This window comes from Podarcis liolepis (assembly GCF_965112155.1).
Source record: "Podarcis liolepis genome assembly, chromosome: 9".
NCBI classification, from domain to species: Eukaryota; Metazoa; Chordata; class Lepidosauria; order Squamata; family Lacertidae; genus Podarcis; species Podarcis liolepis.
This window is the reverse complement of record NC_139564.1, coordinates 41,209,853-41,233,024: the sequence shown is the minus strand read 5'-3', so window position 1 is coordinate 41,233,024 and position 23,172 is coordinate 41,209,853. Positions and strand designations below refer to the sequence as shown.

General features: G+C 41.3%; 1 long non-coding RNA gene across 2 annotated transcripts; it reads right to left on the bottom strand.

The window, feature by feature from the left end:
• Positions 1-6,769: 6,769 nt before the first annotated feature.
• On the bottom strand, positions 6,770-21,725 carry LOC310714685. Of its 2 annotated transcripts, XR_014529971.1 has the most exons (4): positions 17,494-17,618; positions 15,113-15,309; positions 13,316-13,526; positions 6,770-10,105 (listed from the first exon to the last, which is right to left on the bottom strand). It is a non-coding gene; the product is annotated as an uncharacterized lncRNA (long non-coding RNA). The 2 variants fall into 2 exon arrangements; XR_014529970.1 differs by lacking the exons at positions 6,770-10,105; positions 17,494-17,618 and adding an exon at positions 21,578-21,725 and having other exon boundaries at positions 13,256-13,526.
• Between the last annotated feature and the right edge of the window lie 1,447 nt (positions 21,726-23,172).

Sequence of the window (23,172 nt, the reverse complement as noted above, 5' to 3'; positions counted from 1 at the left end):
CTAAAAGACTCCTGAGGTTTGGGTTTCTGCTGTGTACATCATTCACCATGCAGCTGTTGGGCCATTTCCTTTGAAAACCACACATAAATGTTTAGCAGCTTTGAGGCCTACTTAAAATGTCTTGCTGCAGCCCCAATGAGTCAAAACAGTGGCTAGTTGTTTCGAGCCCTAAGTAATTGGAAATATAGACTATGCCTTTGCCTCAGATATCAAGACACAACAGAGCAGAGAGAGCCAAAAAAGAAAAAGGCAAATGCCGTGATCTTCATATGGAAGAGAGAGAGAACCACATATTTGCCATTTCTGCATTGCTATGACAAGAATAAAACACTGGTAATAGACTGCCTCCAACGTCCCTGGGCCTATTTATGAATTCACAGCAGCTTTTGAGGTTAAAAATGACTCATGCAGATATGGAAATAGAGTAACAGAGAAGTCTGACTTGTATAGGTGAAAGTTCAAAAATGCTGGCTGCCTTCTCTTGATCCTCCCAGTGCTGTAAAACCACATCCTCAAGCATATTTCCATATTACATTTGGAAGCCCCTGCATCCTGCATGCAAGAATGCAGGCTTAGTGTCCCGGTTCTTATAGTGCTGGTTGCCTTTAAGGTGGCAGAAAGAAGCAAGCACTTGGATCAGTTCCTTACATTGCCTTCAGCACTAACAGGTAATCAGCTTAGACCAGGGTGGAGAACCTTTTGCAGCCTGAACCACATTCCCTTCTAGGCAGCCACTTCCCAATGGTAGGCAGGGCCAGAGGCTAAAGTGAGTGCACCAATGAATGCAACTGTTACCTTTGCATAGTAGGCCAGTGTGTATAAACACATTGGAGGAGCAAGGGTGAAATATACTCGGAGTTGAGAGTGGATTTCATGCTCTTTATTCAGCTCATAGTGGTGAGGAGGAATGAAAGTTCCAAATACTTGCTTTATATATATTATTTACACAATGGACTGCATGTGATTGGCTAATTCTGGGATTCTCCTGTAGGCCAATCAGGTTGTGGATTCACTTCCACCTGGAGCTGGATTGGGTGGCTCCTGCGGACCAATCAGACTGCTGCATTGTTCTAGGACCATTCAGACTGCTGCATTTTGGATCCTATTCAACTCAGTACATAAGAAAGAGGCACCATCAAAGCTCAAGGACACATTCCAGCCAGGCGAAAACACCCAGTGTCCAAAGCAGGGCTTGAGAGGCATGTGGCTTGGGGGTAGAGCTAGAAAGAGAGGACTGGGTGGTCACAGTCTGTGCCTGGAACTGAAATTTCCCACCTATGACTAAGACATAACCATTTTTCCTGTGCACATTATTCACTTAACTTGGTTTTGAACTCCTGAACATTCTTTGTTATATACGCCCCTGTTTACATGGTTAAAATATTTTGGGTCAACTAGTGAATTGGACTGAACATGGCACAATGTTTGGCAGCAACCTTGGAGTGGGCGTTTGAGAAGACTGTATGGTGACTTTGCCCAATCCAAAGCACAGTGGCCTAACACTTACCAGGCTATATTGAAACCAGGGAGATTTAGGCAGCGGTTCTAGACCTGCTTTCCTGGGGCCCACTGAATTCAATCCAGCATACTTCTCATGATTGCACTGTTCAGTTCTTGCCATTGGGGGACAGTTTCCTTCTTCATGTTTTTGAACAGCTCTTCTTCATTTCCTTCAGGCTTGTGCTGGAGAAATTTGTAGTCTGTGCTCACTGTTTCCATTGCGGTTGCCTAAAATATGACCCTGAAAGTTGTGACTTTCCCTTTGAAGGAGTATTCCTGAGCCACCGCCCCCCACGAACCACGAGATAATGCAACATCACAAAATCTGAGTCTTCCATGGTTTCACAAAGCTGCGATAAATGAACATTCCTTGTTGCTAATTGGGGTGAAACAATATAGTATGCAAAACCTGATCAACCAATTTGAGGCTTGTAGCATAAGGTTTTTTGTCTGCCTAATATATACAGTATAGATCATATAGATCATGTATGGCTTTGCTTCCCACTTTTACAAAAGGCAGCCAGAAAACTGACTGGAAATCTATTTTATGCTGGTATTTCGTTTTCTGTCAAATTCTTTCCAGCTAATAAATGAAATGAAAAATCATTTGGCTTTCTTTCATAGGAAAATCTGGAGACCATAGAAAGTGATATGGCGGAGGTAAGCACCAATGGAAAACTGTTTTTGTGAGGGGTGTAGCAATTTGAAACACCTTGCAGTTTTCCTGCTACTAAGCTACACATAATATTAAACTGATTTTCTATCGGGTCTCACCAGGTGTTTGTTTCTGGGAAAGGACCAATAACAGGCAGCTGGAGACCACAACACAGCTGTCTGTCTGCAGTTTCTTATAGTTCTTTATTTTCTTGCTTTCAAATATTCACACCCTGTTTTATTTTTCCTTTGGCTGCAGTCCCACAAACAAAATAATGTCAGCAAATTTTAATGGGGTTCCCTGGAGTTGTATGTTGCTACCGACATAGATAAAAATGGTCAATGCACAGCATTCTTTTTCCTTCCATAGTCTAGCAGAGGTGTCTGCCTTTCAGTGTAGGGATAATAGTTCTCCTGTAGAATCCATTGTGCTCTCCAAACAAGCAATCAGTGAAAGATGCTGCAAACAGTTCAGACAATATCCTTTGCTCTCACCAGCCATAGTGGTGAAGGTTCCAAGCACTCAGTTTGCAAAAGGAAGAAAGAACTCGATATAAAACTCACATTTTTTTGAGATGATAATTTTCAATTTCTTCCATATTAAGTCACTCATTGCCTATACTGCCATTCCCACATTAAAAAAAATATTTATTGAGGGTATTAATTTAATAACAAATGGAAAGTTGAACTACATGACTCCTATTAAGTTCAATTTTACTATGGTACAAGACTAAAGCCATGAGTAAAAGTATGAATGACGGGGGAAGATTGCCTTTTCTCATAGCTATGGATTTCAGCAGCCATCTTATAGGAGATACCATTTTGTTTTCTCAGAATGCCCAAGATGTTTGGTCATTCTGGGATGTAAAAAAAAAAAAAAAAAAAAAAAAAAGCTGTGGATGAAAGAATCAATCATGTAATATCATTAGGTCTAATAAGGACACATTTTGGTTAGTCTAAACTACGGTTTATGATCCTAGCTTGTCAATAAACCATAGTTTACCACTCCAGTATCTATGCACAAAACATTACAGCATTGCTGGTGTTAAAACATGCTGCCAGGATCCTCGGTGTGGCCACACTGTAGGATGAATGGTGAAGAGAGTATACAAATCCAATGCTCAGGTTCATGTAAATGATAGCACAGTATGGCATCTGAATTTATTCACCAGGTGGCTAGGTTCCAAAGAGCTGTGTAAGATTTGCATGCCCTCTGGGATTTTAGACTATGAACTGCAGGTGTCCTATATCATCTCATGGCTAGTTTTTTAGAACTCTTTGCCATCAGTGGATGGTCATGTCTTAGAGAAAGATTTTAAAGGTGCCTTGTGGGTTGTGCATTTCCCCACTCAGTTTTATTTCAAACTATGCAAGCAAAAAAGGGTTACCTGACATCATTGTGACATCAAGTAATTGACAGTTGGGTTGCCCCATCCACCTGTAAAATTTGGCTCCTGTCAGCTAGATGGGGAAGGATGGCAAACCTATGACCTTCCAAATGTAGTAGTCCCAGGCAGCATGGATAATGGTCAGGGATGATGGGAGCTATAGACCAACAAATTCTGGATGGTACTAGGTTGTGGAAGGATGAGGGAGGCAAATGTAGGCATCACTGCTCCCTCTCAGGTTTTTGTCTGACCCTATAAAAAGCCACAGGCTGGCCTCAGTCTTCTTGTGAGAGCCAGTGTGGTGTAGTGGTTAAGAGCGGTAGTCTCGTAATCTGGGGAACCGGGTTCGCGTCTCCACTCCTCCACATGCAGCTGCTGGGTGACCTTGGGCCAGTCACACTTCTCTGAAGTCTCTCAGCCCCACTCACCTTACAGAGTGTTTGTTGTGGGGGAGGAAGGGAAAGGAGAATGTTAGCCGCTTTGAGATTCCTGAAGGGGAGTGAAAGGCGGGATATCAAATCCAAACTCTTCTTCTTCTTCTTGATTGACAACTGAAGACCAAGCTGCTACCTCTCTGCCTGTATATGCTTTTCTGTCGAGGTCCAAAGGATAAATTTTGCTTACATTGCTGAAAACTGGTAAAATATGCAGACTAGTGATTTTTGTTTGTTTGTTAAGTATTCTTTGATTTAAAATACAAACATATGCAAAAATATACAAAATCATTACAATAGAAGTGACAAAAAGTAAAGAAAGAAGAAGCCAAAAAAAGAACAAAAACAAAAAACAAAAAGAAAGAAAATGCTATGTACAGAAAAGAAAAATATCTTCTGTAATAACACTTAAATAAAAATTCTGGATGTAAAACTTCCAACTGTTCTCATTATACTGTTGGTACTGTGGTTATTTTTTCACGCAGTTTTATATTCTTTTATATCATTTCCATCTAGTCAATAAAATATTTGTTACCTGTTTTCACTTACAAGTATCATTCAAGTTCTGCTAAAATGGTAGGATTAGTACAATATAGTCTTAAGTAATCCTTAAATATTCTCCATTCTCCATGTATTTTCTGATTTGAGACTCCTCTAACTTTTCCTGTCAGTTTTGCTAGTTGTAAATATTCTATCATGAATATCTGCCAATCTGTTATCGTTTTTAATATTTCACTTTTCCAATTCCTCGCCACAAGAATTCTCGCTGCTGTAATTCCATACATGAACATTGGTCTTATATATTTTTTAATTTCTAATGGTAGTATACCTAAAAGAAAAATCTCTGGGGTTTTTTTAAAGGTAAGTTTGAAAAATTTCTTAAATTCGTTGCAGATATTATTCCAGTATTCACCAATATCTGCACAAATCCACCACATGTGATAGTATGACCCCACATCTTTTTTACATCTCCAACAAGTTGGTGACCTTCTTTTATACATTTTAGCAAGTTTTAAAGCAAGTTTTAAGCCTGTTTGCCAATATATTGGCAAAAATTCTGTAATCACAATTTAAGAGTGATATTGGCCTGTAGTTGGATATTGACTCTGGGTCCCCTCCCAGTTTGGGTATGAGAGTTACGTAAGCTACGAAAAATTGGGTATTTTTCCTTGATTGAGGGTGTTATTCATTATTTCCGTTAGTGGTGCTATTAATATTTCTTCCATTTTTTTATAATATTCTGCTGGGAGGCTGTCTGGACCAGGTGTTTTACCTATTTTAACTTTCTGGATTGCTTTCCTAGTTTCTATTTCTGATATTGGGGCATCCAACATTTGGACTCTCTCTTTTTTAATCTCTGGGATTTTCTGTTGGTGTAAATAGTCTTCTACTTCTTCTCCTGTAACTACATCTTTTTTGTATAGATCTCCATAGTATTTTTTTAAAAAATTATCATTTTGGAGTTGTCTATACATTTCTCTCCTATTTGTATTCTATTTATTTGTTTTTCGGTTTTTCTCTTCTTGAGTTGCCATGCCAGGTATCTTCCTGGTTTATTGGCAAACTCAAAGTTATTCTGTTTACACATTCTCAGGTTCCACTCCATTTCTTGCTTTATTCTGTAGTAGTCTAATTTCTTTTTTGGTTTTATCATTACTTGGTTGTTTAATTAATTCTTTTTCCTTTTTCTTTATTTCTTCCAACAGTCCCATTTTTTCCTTTTCCTTTTCTTTTCTAAGTATCGCATTTTGTTTTATGAAATATCCCCTAATAACTGCCTTACTAGCATCCCATATTGTTCTTACATCACTAACTTCATTGTTATTCAATTCAAAATATTCTTTCAATGGTTTTTTTGCACCCTCTATTATCTTTTCAGGGACACGGGTGGCACTGTGGGTTAAACCACAGAGCCTAGGACTTGCTGATCAGAAGGTCGGTGGTTCGAATCCCCGCGATGGGGTGAGCTCCCGTTGCTCAGTCCCTGCTCCTGCCAACCTAGCAGTTCGAAAGCATGTCAAAGTGCAAGTAGATAAATAGGTACCGCTCTGGCGGGAAGCTAAACAGTGTTTCTGTGCGCTGCTCTGGTTCGCCAGAAGCAGTTTAGTCATGCTGGCCCCATGACCCAGAAGCTGTACACCGACTCCCTCGGCCAATAAAGCGAGATGAGCGCCGCAACCCCAGAGTCGGTCACGGCTGGACCTAACGGTCAGGGGTCCCTTTACCTTTACCTTTATTATCTTTTCATTTTTCAGTAAAGATTTATTTAATTTCCATCTCCTTATTCCTGTTTCCCAATCTGGTTTTAATCTTAACTGGACCGGCTTATGATCCGAAATTATTTTTGGTAAAATTTGTACCTTATCAATCCTTCTTAGCAGCTCTATGGAAATCCAAATGGCATCCATCCTGCTAGCCAATTTATTTGATTCAGAAAAGTATGTGTATTCCATCTCTAATCTATGCTTATATCTCTAGGAATCCATTAAATCTAGATTTTCAGTCATTTTTACAAACGTGTGTGGCAATTTCCCCTGATCTTTATTCCCTCTGGTAATATTTCAAGTAGAGTCTTCTCCCTGACCTTTAATCTTTGTGTACTAGTCCTCTGGGGTTAATTAACATTTACTGGACCACCATGACTCGCGTCAGGTCGTTTTTACAAATAAAATCCAAACCGTTCCCCTTCTCCTCTTAGTCTCTTCTTTACTGACCCTTTTTCTAGGTTAAGGGGTTAAGAATAAGGGAAATTTTGCCGCCGTTCGTACCCCTTCGGGTTTTAGAGGCTTGCTGCCAAGGGTTGTTCACCTCCTTGCACCTGGGTATACTCCGTTGTCTCACCTCTTGTAGAAGATGCGAGCTCCAGAGGTCCCCTTTTTGACGCTGCAGGATAAGTTCAGTTCTGGGTCACCCCCAGAGCCTTTGGGGGGTCATGTAGCCTCCGTGTTGCCCCCTAAATCACCCTCTGGCAGCTACTTTTGCCGCAGAGACTCCGCGAGGCATACCCGAAGAGGAAGGCGGAAAAACCGGAAGTCAAATATGAAGACTAGTGATTAAATACATTTCAAGTTACTGTCCTGAGATGTAAATAGAATGTTCACACATCAGCTACATGTTAAGAAGCTGCCTGAATCTGCTTATAGATGTGTTAACAGGGACAGGGAACCCATAACCCTAAGCTGCTGCAGTCCCATCAGCCCCATCCAGCATGGCCAGTCATCAGGGAATTATGGCTTAGCAAGATCTGGACAGCCACAGGTTTCCTCATCCCTGCCTTATTATTTTTGAAGGAGAATATCATTGAGGCCAGTCTGAAATGGGTATTGCAATGGATTTTTTAGATTTCATGTCTTCCAGATGCCCAACTGGTTACCTTCAATCAAATATTGGTAACATTGTTTTGTTTTTAAAAAAACCTCAGTGTGCAAGAAAATGTTTTGTAATAAGAAGCAGCTACCTGAAGTAAAAAAGAAAATGTTTTGGCACATAAGTCACATTTCTGAGTTATAGGCTTTTGGATTGCATAATACCAGAAGCAACTTTCTCCTTTTATTTATGAAACTGTGCCACTGACTCAAAATCTGAAAGATGAATACGGAGTAAACCCCCTAAAGCAAAGAATGTGTGATTTATTTCCATGGGGATAAGCAGCCCAAGGTTTTGTTCCTCTGTTAATGCAGAGATAGCTTTTGCTGAATAAACATCTTCCCTAGTATGTGCAATATCTATGAAAAGCCATTGTTTAAACAAAAATTAATGCAGTTGCAGCATTTTAATAGTTTAAGATTGCAAATCCCTTTTGATATCTTTAAATTAGGTGCCACATGACGTTGCTATCTGGGAATTAAAGAAAGCAAATTAAACTACACTGTAAAGCAGGAAAACATGAAAGAGGAAAAGATTATGGGAAGGGGTTTGTCAGTCTGGTTCAACTGCTACCAGTAATAATGATAATATTTACTATTTCTATAGTGCTTCAAAGTGCAGTACATTAATGAGCTCACAGCACAGTCTTGTGTACATTTGCTTGAGAGAAAGTGCCATTAAATTCATTGGGGCTGACTTCGGGGTAAGCATGCATAGGATCATGCTGCTCATAATGCTTCCAGAATTCCTGTAAGCTTGGCAAGAACTTTTGTCCCATTGTGCAGATTGGGGAGAGATCAATGGCACCAAAGGAAAGCGGTTTGCCCAAGACCACAGAGTGAGCTTATAGCTATTGCAAAGTTTAAAACAGAGACTTGTTGCCAGGCAGCTGTTGAGGCCTCAATGTCCTGGCAAGTCCCACTGCTGAAGGTGGCTGGGTCCAGCAGCTGTCACTTCCCCCACAATGGCCTGGAGCACTGATCTTCAACAGGTAGTTCGAGAGCCATTACTGGGTTAAGGCATGATCCAAGGTGGGTGGCAACAGCATCATTTCCACCATGCAAACATATGCTGGTTTGGATAACAGTGGGTCCCAGGTCTGAAAGGGCTGAAGACTATGGTCCTAGAGGTATCCTAATTTAGAGGCATTGAAATGGTAACAGCCAGTTTACAGGTAGTGCTATCTAAGCCAGGGCATGCCCAAGAATGTTCAAGGGAGCACACCAGAAATCACTTTTCCAAGAGCACCCGTGCATCTGGAGCCAGCCCCGCCTTGAAGTTTTTGGCAAACCCCCCTATAAGTAACTACTTTGTGCCAGCAACCACATCACAAAGCCTTTTAGAAGAAAGCCACTGCACTTTAGACCAGTGAGGAGAGAAAAACCCTTCATGTTCTGGAACTTAATAGGCAGGGTTATTGTATTGTGATGGATATCAGGAATTTAGATGGGCTAGAGGAGATGTGGCAATTGCGGAGGGAGAGCTTTGACATATGAGCTGAAGATTGGGACTATTTAACGAGTCTCCTTTAGCCCACCTCCATGATTTATTGAAAGAGCTAATCTGAATGCAGAACAGGCACTGGCTTTTATGAGATGTGTTGACCTTCAGAGTTAGGTGATCAGGCTAACACGGAAAAGTGTACCAGAGCAGCCATATGCAATAGATACACTGTGGTACTAAAATATCAAGCTCCTAAGAAGTGCACAGATAGCTTTGATGGAGAAAAAATATGGGTTTTGTCCAGTTTTTTAGACATTTGCCTTTGCGTTCCTCAGCCATCAATTGTGTCCTCTTTCCTTTTGCTTCTTCTCTTCATGGTTATTCAGTACCATGGAAATGTTGCTCACCTAGATAAATTTCAGGGCATCAGCAGTTTGGCAATCTGGCTGGTGACAGATTAGATTCCCGAGAGCTTTGTGGTTTTCGGCTTCCTGATAACCTGAGGGAGGTTTCTGTGGGAGCTCTTCCAGGGGCTTATGCAGTTGGCAGTGTATCTCTGGTTTGCCGTATAATTTTTCATGCCTGTGCTTTGAGCCTTGCAGCACTTCCTGCTTAATGCCAATTCCTTTCCTCTGATGTGGGTAGACAATTTCACAGCTTCTGTCAAGCTGGTTCCTAGCTCAGGGCAACTCACCCCATGCTTTGTAAACAAAAGGCTCATTATATCAGCGTATCCTGAAACTCAGCTTGACACTCCCACAACACTCTTGGGGTGAAGTCCTGGCTCCGCTGGAGCTGATAAGAGCTTTAACCACAATTTCAAAGGAATCCATATTTCATCCATAATATTTGATGCCGTTATTACATGCTGCAGGTGTGCTGAGAAGGGACCACACCATCGAGATCTGTAGTGCCCCAAGCTAGTCGCTGTGCTGGATCCCCAACAGCTGGCACATTCTGTTCCTAATTCACAGGGAAGATGATTGCAAACAGATGTTACCCCTATGGCACTCTTACCTAGATGACAACAATCTCCAACTGGATTTTCCTGTGGGATTGTGTTCAATATATTCAATGCTACAAGGACTCATTTGAGTCAAATGAGGATATTGGCAAAGTAGTTTTGTGCTGCATTGTTTTTTTTAAAAAAAAATTATCCCAAAGGCAATGATACTGCTGTTAAGGAGAATCATGTAAGATCAAAGTGAGTCTTTGGTAACATAAGGACTCTTCTTCATTTCTCCATTGTCAATGGAACCTAGAAGAACAAATGTTTTTCATCCTAAGGACTGCATTTTCTCATGGACAATCTTCCAGAGGCTGCAGAGGGATAGAGAGGCACAAAATCTTAGTGAATGGGGAAGGGTAGCAGAGGCAAAAACAAGTAGGTCAGTGGTTCTTATCATTGTATAGTAGGCTACATTTCAGCCACACAGAAGTTTATTTTCTATTGCAGGAACATATTGGGCTCTCCCCCTACCTAATGTGCCTGATTGGGGCAGATGCATTTATTAAACTCCTGTCAATTGACAATTTGGACAGTTATCCCTCAAATATGGCATTGCATCTACCAGTACATATTTCTGTCCTACAAATATACTTAGACTGAGGCTCCCACCTTGCACTGTAAATTAATTGCATTAATTCAGATTGTATCCCTACATATATGCTAAGAGCAAAATATTTACATAGCTTCCTGCTTTAAGACTGAAGAGGAGATTTAAGTTTACATAATAACGTTCTGTTTATAAGGTTGAATCTTAACCCTGCCTTGATTATTTTGGTGTTGGCAAAGATGCTAAGGTCTGCTTTACCATCTGATGAATAATTTCAGTCCTCCCACAAAGAATAAGGTCCATAGTCTATGATAGGCAAGACTGCTGGGAAGGAACAAAAACCATTCACCATCAATAATGTGAAGTCATTAGAGCCCAGGAGCAAGTTTACTTCCATGTCAGGGCCCTTGTTCAGAATACACCTTTACATTTCCCCAGATATTTGAATACGAATAGAAAGGACTGTATTTTGGAGTGGGCCCACACTTCTGCCTTTGACACTTGATAGGCTTGTTGACCCTGGATGGAAGTGGAATTCACAGAATGCCACAATGGGCAGACAGAACCCCAAGAGAAGCAGAACACTTTGCTGGGGTCCATGTAGCAGACAGAACCCTTTTGCTGGTTCCAAAATGGAAACTTTTGCCAATTTTAAGCGCGCCTTAAAAAGAAACCTTAACTTTCAGTCTTCTTGATACAATAATAAGGCAGGCATGTTATTTGAATGCCACATTCAATGTTCTGTGGCATGTTCCCTCACCCCCCCAAAAATTGCTAACTTCAATGCCGTGTGTAATGACAAAAGCCATTTCAAACCATTAATTTAGCTTACCTGATATTTTTCTTTTACTAAGCAAATTTGGACTAGGTAAATTCACCTGCAAAAACCTTTCCAAAATGCACATTGGTTCCAGAGGGAGGGCAGAAGGAGTTTGAATTTGGGGGTGGCATAACTTTAAGAAGTGAGATCTCTGCTGAAGGCTGAAAAGCACCTGAGGGTCTGACAGCTGTTAGTTAGCTGTTACAACCCTTCTGCTCTTACCTTCCTTTTGCGAGCGAATTTTCCATTCCTGGATTGAGCTGTAACTACTTCACATGCCTTTTATTTACACAACACCGCCCCATTTCTACAGTTCCCAGTTGCAGACATAATATGGTGGGAGCCACTAAATGCCCTGAACAATGCTCCCGAGAGTCCCTTAATCCACTGGCGGGTCTTACTGTGCCATTTGGTGGTCATTATTCCTAAAAAAAATAAAAATAAAATACAAACAACCTTTTAAAGAGAATGATTTTGCGAACAATGGTAATTAGAAGTTTGTTGTTATTTCACTTATCACACATAACTTGACACTGTAGCATATTATTGCTTAAAGATAGGGAATTCTGGTTTTAGTCCTAGCTATCTTGGTATCTCAGGAAACTACATGATGTCATAATATTAAACAGTGAAATCTGAAGAACAATAAAGTCATTTAGATGGATCCCCACTCTGAATAGTAATGGATGATTTTTTGCTTTCTTGGGTACTTTACCTCTCTGGAAATCAGGGTGAAATCAATTATTTCAGCACTATAAAGACAAGGGTTGTGTCCCAGACCACAATCACAAAGCAGGCACATTTTAATACCCAGAACGACCATCTGGATCATGTTGACTTTTTTCTCTCTTTTTTACCATGGCAAAAGGGGTAAATGAAACCCAATTCCTGACTGCTGATGTCATGGGGATTCCTTCAGTCAGGCAACAGCTGGAATCCCCAATCCCAGAGCATTTATAATTTTTAGAAAATGTTACAGATGTTTTGTGTAAAGAATCACTCTAATATACATTAACATTACCACGCTCTCTGGGTAAGAAAGAAAAAGAGCAATTAAGAGGCCAACTGGCTGATCCACAACCCAGTTAAGCTGAAGCTCTTAGCTTTAAATTAATTCAGATCGATTGGCTTTAGCAGTATTAAACTGGCCCACATCCAAATACTTCTGCTTGATTGTGTTGGGGATTGGATGGAGTGTGTAATGCAATTGAATGCAATGACTACCGGCTATCAAAGAAAAGTGAATAGGAAACGTCTCAAGGTAGGCTCTACCTCTGGTTATAGACTCATAAATGTCAGGTTGCCAGGTGTCCCCCTAAAATTTATTTTCAGATTTTTATATCATGCTGTTACATGAGAATAAAAGTTATTGAGCTTAACAAACACACAGTCTAGGGATAGCTAGAGGCTGTCCCCTATCATTGCCCATTGACTGACATCCAAGATTATCTGTGTCACCTAGCACCAGGCAAGGGGACGACTGAATGGGTGGAGGAACAGTTTATGGAAACAGAAGGGAGGATGTGATAACCAATTGCAAAGCTGAGCTTATATGTGTGTACTGCAGTCTGAAACTTCCAAGCATTTACATTTTAGATGTTGGGTTTTGGAGATATTAAAAGCAAACTAGATTCCTTTGCCAGATGGATTTTCTAAGCACCAACAGCCTTAACAGAAAATCCTCTGGATTTGAGATGCGTTCAGAAAGAGTTAAACACTGTGATGAAACAACAAAGAGATGCAGAACCTTTTCATGACAACTCATTCAATATCACATTTGCTTCAGAGGTTTTTGAACCATCTGTTGTAAACAGCTCATTATACAGAGCTGTGACGAATATATTTCGGATAGAAGAGAAAACACTGACGGTCAATCTCTTTAAAGTGCAAAAATCTCATTCCTGGAAGTGAAAGAACAATGTGTCTTGGGATCATGGAAGATGATTTTGACTTGCTTATACCTACTATACCAAGAGTGTTGAAAATAACTTTTGTCATTCAAAGCCTTTAGTTTAGGAGGTATGTAAATGTGGCCATTAATCGCTGGGCTAAACTTGTTCAGTCATAAATTGAACAATAGAACTACAAATAGAAATAGCACACAGTTTTCTTATTTCCGTGTTCCAAAGTGAAGATTGTAGTTTCATAACTTACAGCATCACACTGAGCCAGTTTAAAGGTTGGTTCAGAGTGAAATCTGGCTCACAGGTACCTGTAGAAACCAACATCTGCAACTGGAGCTGCTGATATGAGTGCTTGATTCTTCAAAGGCCTGCAGTCAATTCTGGTTGCATATGAATTAACTTGCAGTCCAGTGGCCAAATCTCACTCTTCTGGGCTGCTACAACAGATTTTGTACCTGGGGCTGGGGGTAGAATGAAAAAAAAAGTAGTATAACCACATTATCTCAGGGGAAATGCTTCATTTCCATTCAATGCTTCATTTCCACTCCTCCTGGTCATGATGCAGATTGGTAGGGGGGGGGATTCAATTCAGTTCACATTTAAAGGCGAATTGCTTAATTTACAGTAACGAAAACAGTAGTCAAACTGAAACATTTCTCCAGATAGTTCTCCAGGCAAGTGTGTACAAAACTGCATATAGTGGGGTAAAGCATGCATAAAAATACCGAATTATGGAAAACTGATTTGCATAAATGTGGCACATTGAGCAAAATTTCATACAAAAATATGCATGTTCAGAACAGTTCACAGCAAAAAAACAGATTCATTTTCATGTGGACTTAAAAAAAAAAAGCAAACTGATACGGAAATGTGGGAACTAGAAAAATGAGAAACTGAGACTGAAGATTTGCCTATCACTAGTCGGCCCAGGTTACAAAGTGACTTCTATAGGAAGGGAACTGGAGGTTATTTCCCCTGCCCCTCCAATGAGAAGTGCTTTCTCCAAGATTGTAAGCAAGGTTGGAGAAATGAGAAAAGACACTTGTCCATGGTGTATTTCTTTTAAACTTTTGAGATGATCATTCTAGATTTTATTAGAAACTAAACTGAAACAGAAACAGACATAAAGCCATAAAAAAGAACCCAGCACATACAGTGTTATCAAGGGGACTTGCTGCCCTACACATTGCACCTTGCCCTTTTATGACAGAATTTGTCTATAGAAATAGATACATGCAACATCTGTGGGGATGCTGAAACATCAGAGCAGATGTAGGTAATTTTGAGAATGTTGAAAGGTCCACCTGTATGGAATGATTTTCCCCAATCCATTTCTGTTCCTTAAAAACAAAACTGAAAAGGTGCCTTTAACACACATCGAAAAGGCCAGTAATTATTTTAGACCTTCATAACAATGTTCAACACCTGGAAGAATTTGGTCTTTTAATCTTCGTGGAAAATGTTTTCACACTTAGCACAGTTTTTCCTCTCTTAACTCCGTCCCTGCCCCCCAAAACTCCAGAGCAGTCTGGGAATCATTAAGGAGTTAATGCTTTCATCAAACCCATAAGCAATGGGGAGATTCTACAGTAAATCAACTTAATTCACAGGAGGTTTCAACAAAGTTCATTTTCACTCATTCAGGGCACAGGGAATAAATCTTGAGTACCTTTGAAAGGGACCTATGTTTAAGCACAAGGCTTCTGTCTCAGGACTGGATTTAAAACAATAGGAGAGGCCCCTAAATTCCAGTGTCATTTTGGAGCTTGACAATACTTCAGCATGCAAGAGTTACTCTATGTTAGCTGAACTGTGGGTCAGCAACAACTCTATGAACAGCGAATATAGGCTAGAGAGAGTTCTAGGATGAGGTGGAAGAGAAAGAGAGAAGCAGTGTAGCATAGTGGTTAGAAAGCTTAATACCTGGTGTCATTGGGTGAGCTTGGGCTAGCCACTGCCTCTTAGCCTAACCTGTATACAAGGTCAGACCATCCCGCTTTGCCACTTGAGACGAAACAGGAAAGTGCTTCCACAAAGTCTCACTTACCAGGGTCATATGACAGTGGCTTCTGGTGATATGCTACAGAACTCTTGCAGCCATGCTACCCCAGTGCTGTCCAGCAGGATTCCCCTGCCTGAGGCAGCTGCTTCAGTCTGCCTCATGGGCAGGCCGGCCCTGCCTATCTCATGTGGTTGTTGCCAGGATATAATAGGGAGGTGAGTCATGTATGCCATCTTGAGCTCCTTGGAGAAAAGGAAGGATAGAAATCTAGTAAATTAATACAGAAGGAGAATAAGAATACTGGATGAGTCAGCTTCTACATTAGAAAAACTGGGAGTTCTTGAGCTTCAATTAATTTTGAATGAATCGGGAAACTTTCTTTGACTCTAGCCAAGGATGAACTAATTTAAACATCTTAATTTCTTAATTATCCTTAGAATTATTTAATGACTTTAAAGGCAATTAACATTATAGTTTGACTTTAATTGTAGATCATTTGGTAATTTGTTCTGTAACCTCCACTTATATTTACAAGGTACACTGCATACTTTCTGACTATGTGAAGTGAACCTATTGCTATGTACACCACATCTGTAACGACTTATGAAGTGTTTCTTCCCCTTGCATTTATTTGGATGGTAGAATGCCAGTCTCTTTAAGCTTTTGTACATGGTCTTACTTATGTTTCTTTTTCTTAAATATTAATCTTGCTTCATTAGTTTAAACTTTAAAAATTAAAGAAATGTTTTTAATAGTGGGGTGAAGTTCAAAATTTTTGGAATTCCTCCCTGCAGGTTTGTGGCATTCAGTGGCACTGTAAAGTCCGCAATGTGAATTTGGCTGAAACTTCAGTAGTAATTAGGAATGAGAGAGAAATTGGCATGGTCTGCTTTTCAGAGCAGACTGACCCAGTTTGATGTTCCTGAACATACTTGCAGACCGAAACATAACTATCCATCAGATCACACATTTCCTGGATTTTGCGCTGGCATTTCAGTCCCCAAAAATGTGCACAAAATCAACACATTTAGTGTTTTAAAATGCGTACAGAATGCATGTTTTAGGGAAAGGGTCATGCATACAGTGGATGAGTGGGGGAGAGCAGTACACTTAGAGCCCACATACTGAGCCCAGCAAGCAAAGTGGAGAGCTTAAAATCCTTTTTCACACCAAATAACCCAAATGAACCCAGCACAAAAAAGTTTTTAAGCTCTTTGTATTGCTTAGGGGCAAGGCCATCTCAGCGCACTAGCATTGGAAGGCAGGGATGCTCATGCAAGATCTCATGGGAACTCAGATGGCCCTGAGAGATCTCATGAGAGACCCATCATGCTGGGTGTCTCTTGTCCCTAAGCAAGGCAGAAAGCTTAAATGCTTTTTGTGCTCCCACCTGCCCAACTCATGGCAGAGAGCTTAGAAGCTCTTTATACATTGGGTAACTCCAAGCAGATCTGGAGCAAAAGGAGGTTTTATCTCTTTGCATTGCTTGGATTTGACTTTCACATTTTCAGCCAGTCTCCCTTCAGCAATGTTGGCATCTGTCTGTCTTGAGAGACAACAGAAGAGTGTGCCACTGAGGGTAAAGTCAAGCCATTGGAGCTTTACGGTGCTTGCTGGGGCTGAAGAGACAAATACAGGAGAGACATGTTTTATTGCATCTGGGGCAGACAAAGCCGTCCAGTTTTGCTGTACCACAGAGTTTCTTCTCTCTGCGCTCCTCCCAACAGTAATTCTCCTCTGGTCACTGCTGTGGATATACATGACCCGGCACTGTGGTTGTTTGCAAGGGATTCCCTCATGATAGAGTTATCGTTGAAATCACACAGGTTAAATGCATGTAAGATGTAATTGTACTGTATGAAATTGTTGTTAATTGGGGCTGGGATTCCATCTGGAAGTGCCCAGAGGTTAACAAAAGATAGAAAACAAATGAATCACTCAACATGATAAGATCATGTCAGATTCACATGCAAAGCAAATATTAACTAAAGGAATATAGCCTTTTTGCTAGGTTCTTGCCAGTCAATAATGAAAAACACTTGTCTACCTGTGTAGGCAAGACCAAAGAAGGCACAATGAATAATGTGGCTTGCCTATTTTTAAGGGTTATTTATTTCTACTCAGAACAGAGTATTGAAGGATGATTTATAGCATGTGCTCATTTTGACCCAACAGCAGTTGTTGCTTCAGTTTAAACTCTTCTGCAACCATGCTACAACATTCTTACCCAATCGCTAATTCAAACTAGTCCATGGTGCACTGTCCCTTTTAAAGCAATGACCTCTTGCATTGCACAAATGCCAGGAAATTCTGTGTATGGCAGGTCAGAATCTCTGTTTTGTTTTGTTGTAAAACACACACACACACACCACCTTTGCACTTAACTTAAGCAAAATTAACATCTCTGAATTAACTAGATAACTTACCTTATACAAAAGGATTTTTGTTGACACACAGGGGCACATAGTACTTGCTCTCTCATCCCCTTCCAGCTGTAAGTCTGTCCTCAATTGGCAAAGGATGTAGCAGCTGCCTTGCTTAATCTAACACTCTGTGGACATTTCATATTCTTTTAAAGCAAGGTCATTTCTTTCTCATCCTCTTTGGCTGCAGCAGTCTGTCTTCTTTTTCCCCCATCTAAGAATCTCATCGGTTCCTTTAGGCAAAACAATTTGAACTTAATAAACTCTTAGCTTCTCTAAGAATACCAGTTTTCAGATACTAAGGAGTATCTGGTTTATGCAAAAAGTAAGGGTTTTAAAAATAAAGAAATGGACATTCTTAGATTGTCAGACTGTACTGTCTATCAAGCATGATGAGGAGAGAAAAAAAATCTTGGAATTTAGCAGATTCAGCCTTGCATACTCCTAATGTTATTGATGTGAGAGACAGTGATAGCTGTAACTCAAACTTAATTGCCATTCAGCTGCTTATGAATAAAAGATCAACAAACCTATTTTCTTCTCTCTCCAATTTAGCATCCCAAATCATTGCATTATGGTTGTGTCCATTGCTAGTCCTACTCAGAGTAGACTCACAGAAATTAGTACACATAAGTTAGTTTCACCCATTAATTTCAACAGGTGTACTCGGAGTAGGACTGGCATTGGCTATAACCCTATGTCTATAAAAGAGGGGGAATCATCACAAATGTGTATTTTTTTAATCCCCCCTTCAAAATATGCATTTAAATAATATGCTGGTATAATACAGAGTATTTTTGATAGTTGCTCTGAGTTTATGTTATCTGGGAACTACGTCTTTCTCCTGCAGGCCCATCCAGTGGCGTAGCGTGGGTTGTCAGCACCCGGGGCAAGGCAAGTAATTTGCGCCCCCTAACCCGTGGATTTGCGCCCCCTAACCCTAACCCCCAGATGTTGCGCCCGGTGCGGCCGGCCCCCCCTGCACCCCCCATGCTACGCCACTGGGCCCACCACAGCCTTAGCTTGAACCAATGATAGGCAATAGTGTGACATATTTAGAAGGTTGCCAGAAGGAAATAAGGGATAGAAATACTTACTGGGAACACATGCCCAGGTGTATAGTATTCTGAGAGGTGGAATTATGGGTCATTGTCCAATAATGGCAAGCTTGGTTTAGTCATGGAAAACCATTCAGGTGGGTCAGAAGTTCTCTTGGATAAAAAAAATAATCATTTGAATTAATTGTCTCTTAGTGTTTATTGCTTTATTTGCCTGAAAGTTGAAGGTGCTCATCTCCTGTACACCTGTAGTGTACTGCCTCTGCTTCCTGAGTCAGATCCACCTCACTCAGAGGTGTGGGATTAGACTATGAAAAGGTCTTAAAGAGGTTTCACATTAGGGCTTCCACAGCCATTCTCTAGTACCCTACCATCTGTGATACAGAACTCTGGTTCCTTTTAACCAGGGCTTTTTTTTCCAAGGGGAACTCACAGGAACTCAGTTCCAGCACCTCTCAGGTGGGAGCTATTGCCATTCTAAGAGAGCGAGGGAGGTGTTCATGGTGAGTTCTGGCACCTCTTTTTCTAGCAAAATAGCGCTGCTTTTAACCAAATAGAAAACCAACCAATTCTTCATAGCCTCACCTCTCCCTCCTCATCTGCTCAAACAGAAGCCTGACTCCTGGCCTGTCTTTGACTGTGCCACCTGCCTCTAGCCCCTTACACCCCAGCAGCCTGCCTCTGAGCCTTGCCAAGCCCTGGCAATGATTCACTGACAGCAAGCATAAACCTTCATTTTAAGTTGTTATGAATAAAAGGAATCCACACATTGCTCCAGTGCTTACAAGCATTTCACAACAGGGACCCTGTGATGGGAGGTTGTCTGGGCCATAATAGCCAGTGACAGAATATTACCTTCCCTAAACACCCTTTTGCCACATTATCCCTCAATCAACAAACATCCCTTTAACTCAGCAGACGATAATGGCACTCTCAGAGACATTCTGGCCTACCCTTTGGGAACTATCATGTTGTTCCTCAATGCCAGTTTCACACATACTGTGAATCCTCTCTTGCAAAATCCAGAATGCCTTTAAAATGAGGACAGACCTAGAGGGAAATTTCTGTACTAAACTAGGAAACGGAAGTCTGTGTGGAAGAAATGAGCAGCAGATGGATGGTCTATTATGCATTTCTCATTTGGGGCACTGCATGCAATGGAGTTAATAAGAGAGTTTAATAAAGATAATAGGATGGGTATGCTATTATCTCCTGGAAGAACTTATGTCCTTTTAATTTCCCAGAGTCTCTTCTACCTCTCTTGTGACATGATTGTTTGCTGACACCACAAAGCAACAATCCTATTATCTCAACATCATTGCAATCACTGGCAAATTACCTGGTGCTGTAAAATAACTTTTTGAAAAGTTAATTCCATATATTCAATCCAGCAGTAACCCATACCAGTTCTTCCCTTACAACCCTGCAGAAGTAAAGCTTTTCTGTTCTCTGCCCCTACAAGTAAAATCTCTGCTTCATATCCTAGCATCTCCCTTATGTTATCTCAATAAACAACTTCTAATATTTGGTCAGGGGTAGGCTGACAAGAAGATCTACTGGTAGATTTCTAGATGACTTGCAATAGATCTCCAAGCACTTATCTTATCCCCCGTTGTTTAGCAACAGCAACAGCCACAAAGCATCTTGCCCTGTGCTTTAGGCTGCTGGAGTGGGGGAAAACAAGGAATAGATTTTGGGGTGACAGGATTAGGAGCTTGCTTCTGACATTGAAATCGCATTTCTGGGCTCTGCACCTGCCCAGAGGCAATGTGCTACTTGTTTTCTCCCACCACATCTGACCACCATTTTGTATCTAGTTTCAGTTGACAGAGCTCATTACTAGCTTAAAACATTGCTAGGTCATTCTTTTCCTGAATCTGGATTGAAACTAGTTAGTGGTGTTTGGACATAAAAAATCACCCCCCAAATTTTATAAGAAACAACAGGACACACACAGGATAGATTTGGCTTGTAGCTTACATCATGTGTACATCTCTTCCCAAACCAGTGGCTGGAGTGCACTAGAGTTAAGTAGATATTACAAGCCTGAAGTCTGCCCATCCCTGAAAGAAATCATGAATGGTCTTCAGATGTTGTAGTCAACAAATCCCATAATCCCTGACTCATGGTGACATCATGATGGCTCATGGTGATGGAAATTGGATGGCTGCAGGTTCCCCACCCAGAATAGGGTAAGCTGAAGCTGGGAGACAGCGACTTTGTCAAGAGAAGGGACTAAAGTCCTGCTCAGACAACAATTATGTGTAAAATGGAGAGGTAGGATTGGACCCACTGGTCTCACCTCTTGACCTTTGCACACTGATCAGGTCTGATGAGCTGTGTTTACACCAAAAAAGTTTATATTAACATAGGATCTGTTCACAAAATCCAATCAATATTCAGTCTTGTACTCTTTGCATTGATTTGTAAGAACATAAGAAGAACTTGCTGGATCAAGCCAATGACCCATCTATATGATTGTTTTCTGAATGGGGCTCTGGCGAATTCATTACTGAAGTGAAATTTGAATGGAAGAAGTCCTGGTTGGTGCTCTTAACCAATACACTAACTTCCTATAATCTCTGACTATTTGCGCAGACAGCTTTCATAATTGGTACAGGCTAACAGATATAGATGTCAAATGATGTTTATCTCTTCCCCTATGGTCATGTGAATTGGCCCCTCCTGATTCCAGGGATAACTATGTAGCTGAGGTCAAAATGGTAGCCTTCGGATGGCACTGGCAGAGGCAGGCCGCAAAAAGCCAGTCATACAAGAGGGCAGAGCTGCATTTCCTCATGAGTAGGAGTGATCCTTCTGGCCTAGTTCTGGCTCTTGATGAGAGTCTACAAAGCACCAGACACACTGCAATCAGAGCACTAACATTAGCTCAGACAGGATGCATGAGTCAAGGATACTGAAGGAAATGGGGAAGATCTGCCACTTCCCAGTTGCTGACCACTATTTGCGAAAAGAAACAAGAACAGTTTAATTTGGATTTAGCAACTGAACCCTCCCCTGTGACTTACTGAAAAAGAAGAAGGGCTTAGCTGCGGAAGGGAAGACTTGTGAGATTCCGGCTGTAGCAGAAGCCTCTCCAGAACCATCCTTTTCAAATGACAGGGCCTTTTCCTGCTGCCTTTGATTTTCTGTGTCCACACTGTCAAGAAAAGAGTGTGTGCTAACCACCAAGGCTGCAGTAACAATTATGCTGTCTTCTTTCCTTTATAGCGGGCTCTTGGACTGGATTAACACCCTAGGTCAACACATAAAACCAAAAATAGAACCATTATAACAGGTCCCATTTATCTGGGTTGGCGTAGTGGCTGCATGGAGAAATAAAAAAACAAAGAGAGCTCAGCTGGTTGACCTGGGTCAGCCCTAAAAATAGATGCTTCTCTTCCAGAGCACACTTTAGCTTAAGTAAGAACACTTAACGGGACATTTGGTGTGAAAGGATGGAGTCTGCAGGCCAATGAGCAACACGGGACATAGCCATTTTTTAACTCAGGTCCCTAAGCAATATAAAAATGTCATGTGATTTTGGGCTCCTTATACTAATAAAAGAATAATTGGGGAGGGGGAAGCAATTCCCTGGCTCCAGCCAGTGCTGGCCCAAGGCATTTTGTTGCCTGTGTTAGGATATTTCCGTTCCACCTTAAAAGGGAGCAGGCTTTTGTGAGTCACAGAGTCTGCGCATGTCCTGATCACAGGATGTTTTTGTTCTGATTTTCCTTTCGTTTTCTCAGTTGGCCGAAGATGCTGACACAGAACGGTCGTGTTCTCTTCCGTTCTGTTAAACGCTAATAAAGTCTGTAAATTATGCTCTTCTGCGGTGCAAGCTTTTGGCTGTGTTTCTGCTGATAAACAGTGTACACCCAGCCCTGGGATGTGGCTAGGAATTTCCAGAGGCTTCGTGTCGCTAACTGCTGGATCTGCCTGTCTACGGGAGGCCGATGGATCGTCCAGAACTCCGGCTTGGGGGCTCATGATGGACACTATCTCCCTGGCAGTTTCCCAACAACAAGGTTTCGGGCCCAGATTCACGGCACCTACAGGAGAGTAAAGCTGCAACAGACTGCGTTTGAGGTATGTTGTGGGAAAAGCGAAAGAAAGAAGGGACGCTTTTCTTTGATCTCCGGCAAGGCAGATTAATTGGCCTGGGAGCCGAGCCAGAAAGGCTTCGTGATTAATGGCTGCCAAGATAAGGAGTCTTTCAACTTAAAATAGACTCGCGGCTAAAGTAAAAGCTGGAATGGAGCTTTTTCAAGCTGATGGAGATGCCCAGTCCCTTAAGTTGCATGGGCAGAATTATGAACCCTGGGCAAAATGGTGTGAGAGTTTACTGCGTCAGTTTGGGGTGTGGCATGTTGTTTCTGGAGCCCCCCCAGTTCCTCTGACAGAGAGATGGAAATCAGCTGATTCGAAAGCGATGGACATAATAGTCCTATCCGTATCTCTTGAGGAAATTAAGACGCTGGCTGGCAACACCACTGCACGTGCAATGTGGTGTGCATTGTTGAAAGCTCACAAACCAATATTCCCAGCCCAGAGTTTGACTGCATCGGAGGTCCTAGCTGTTTCCCAGAATGCGAATGAGTGCAGGAATGCTGAGGGCACCGGT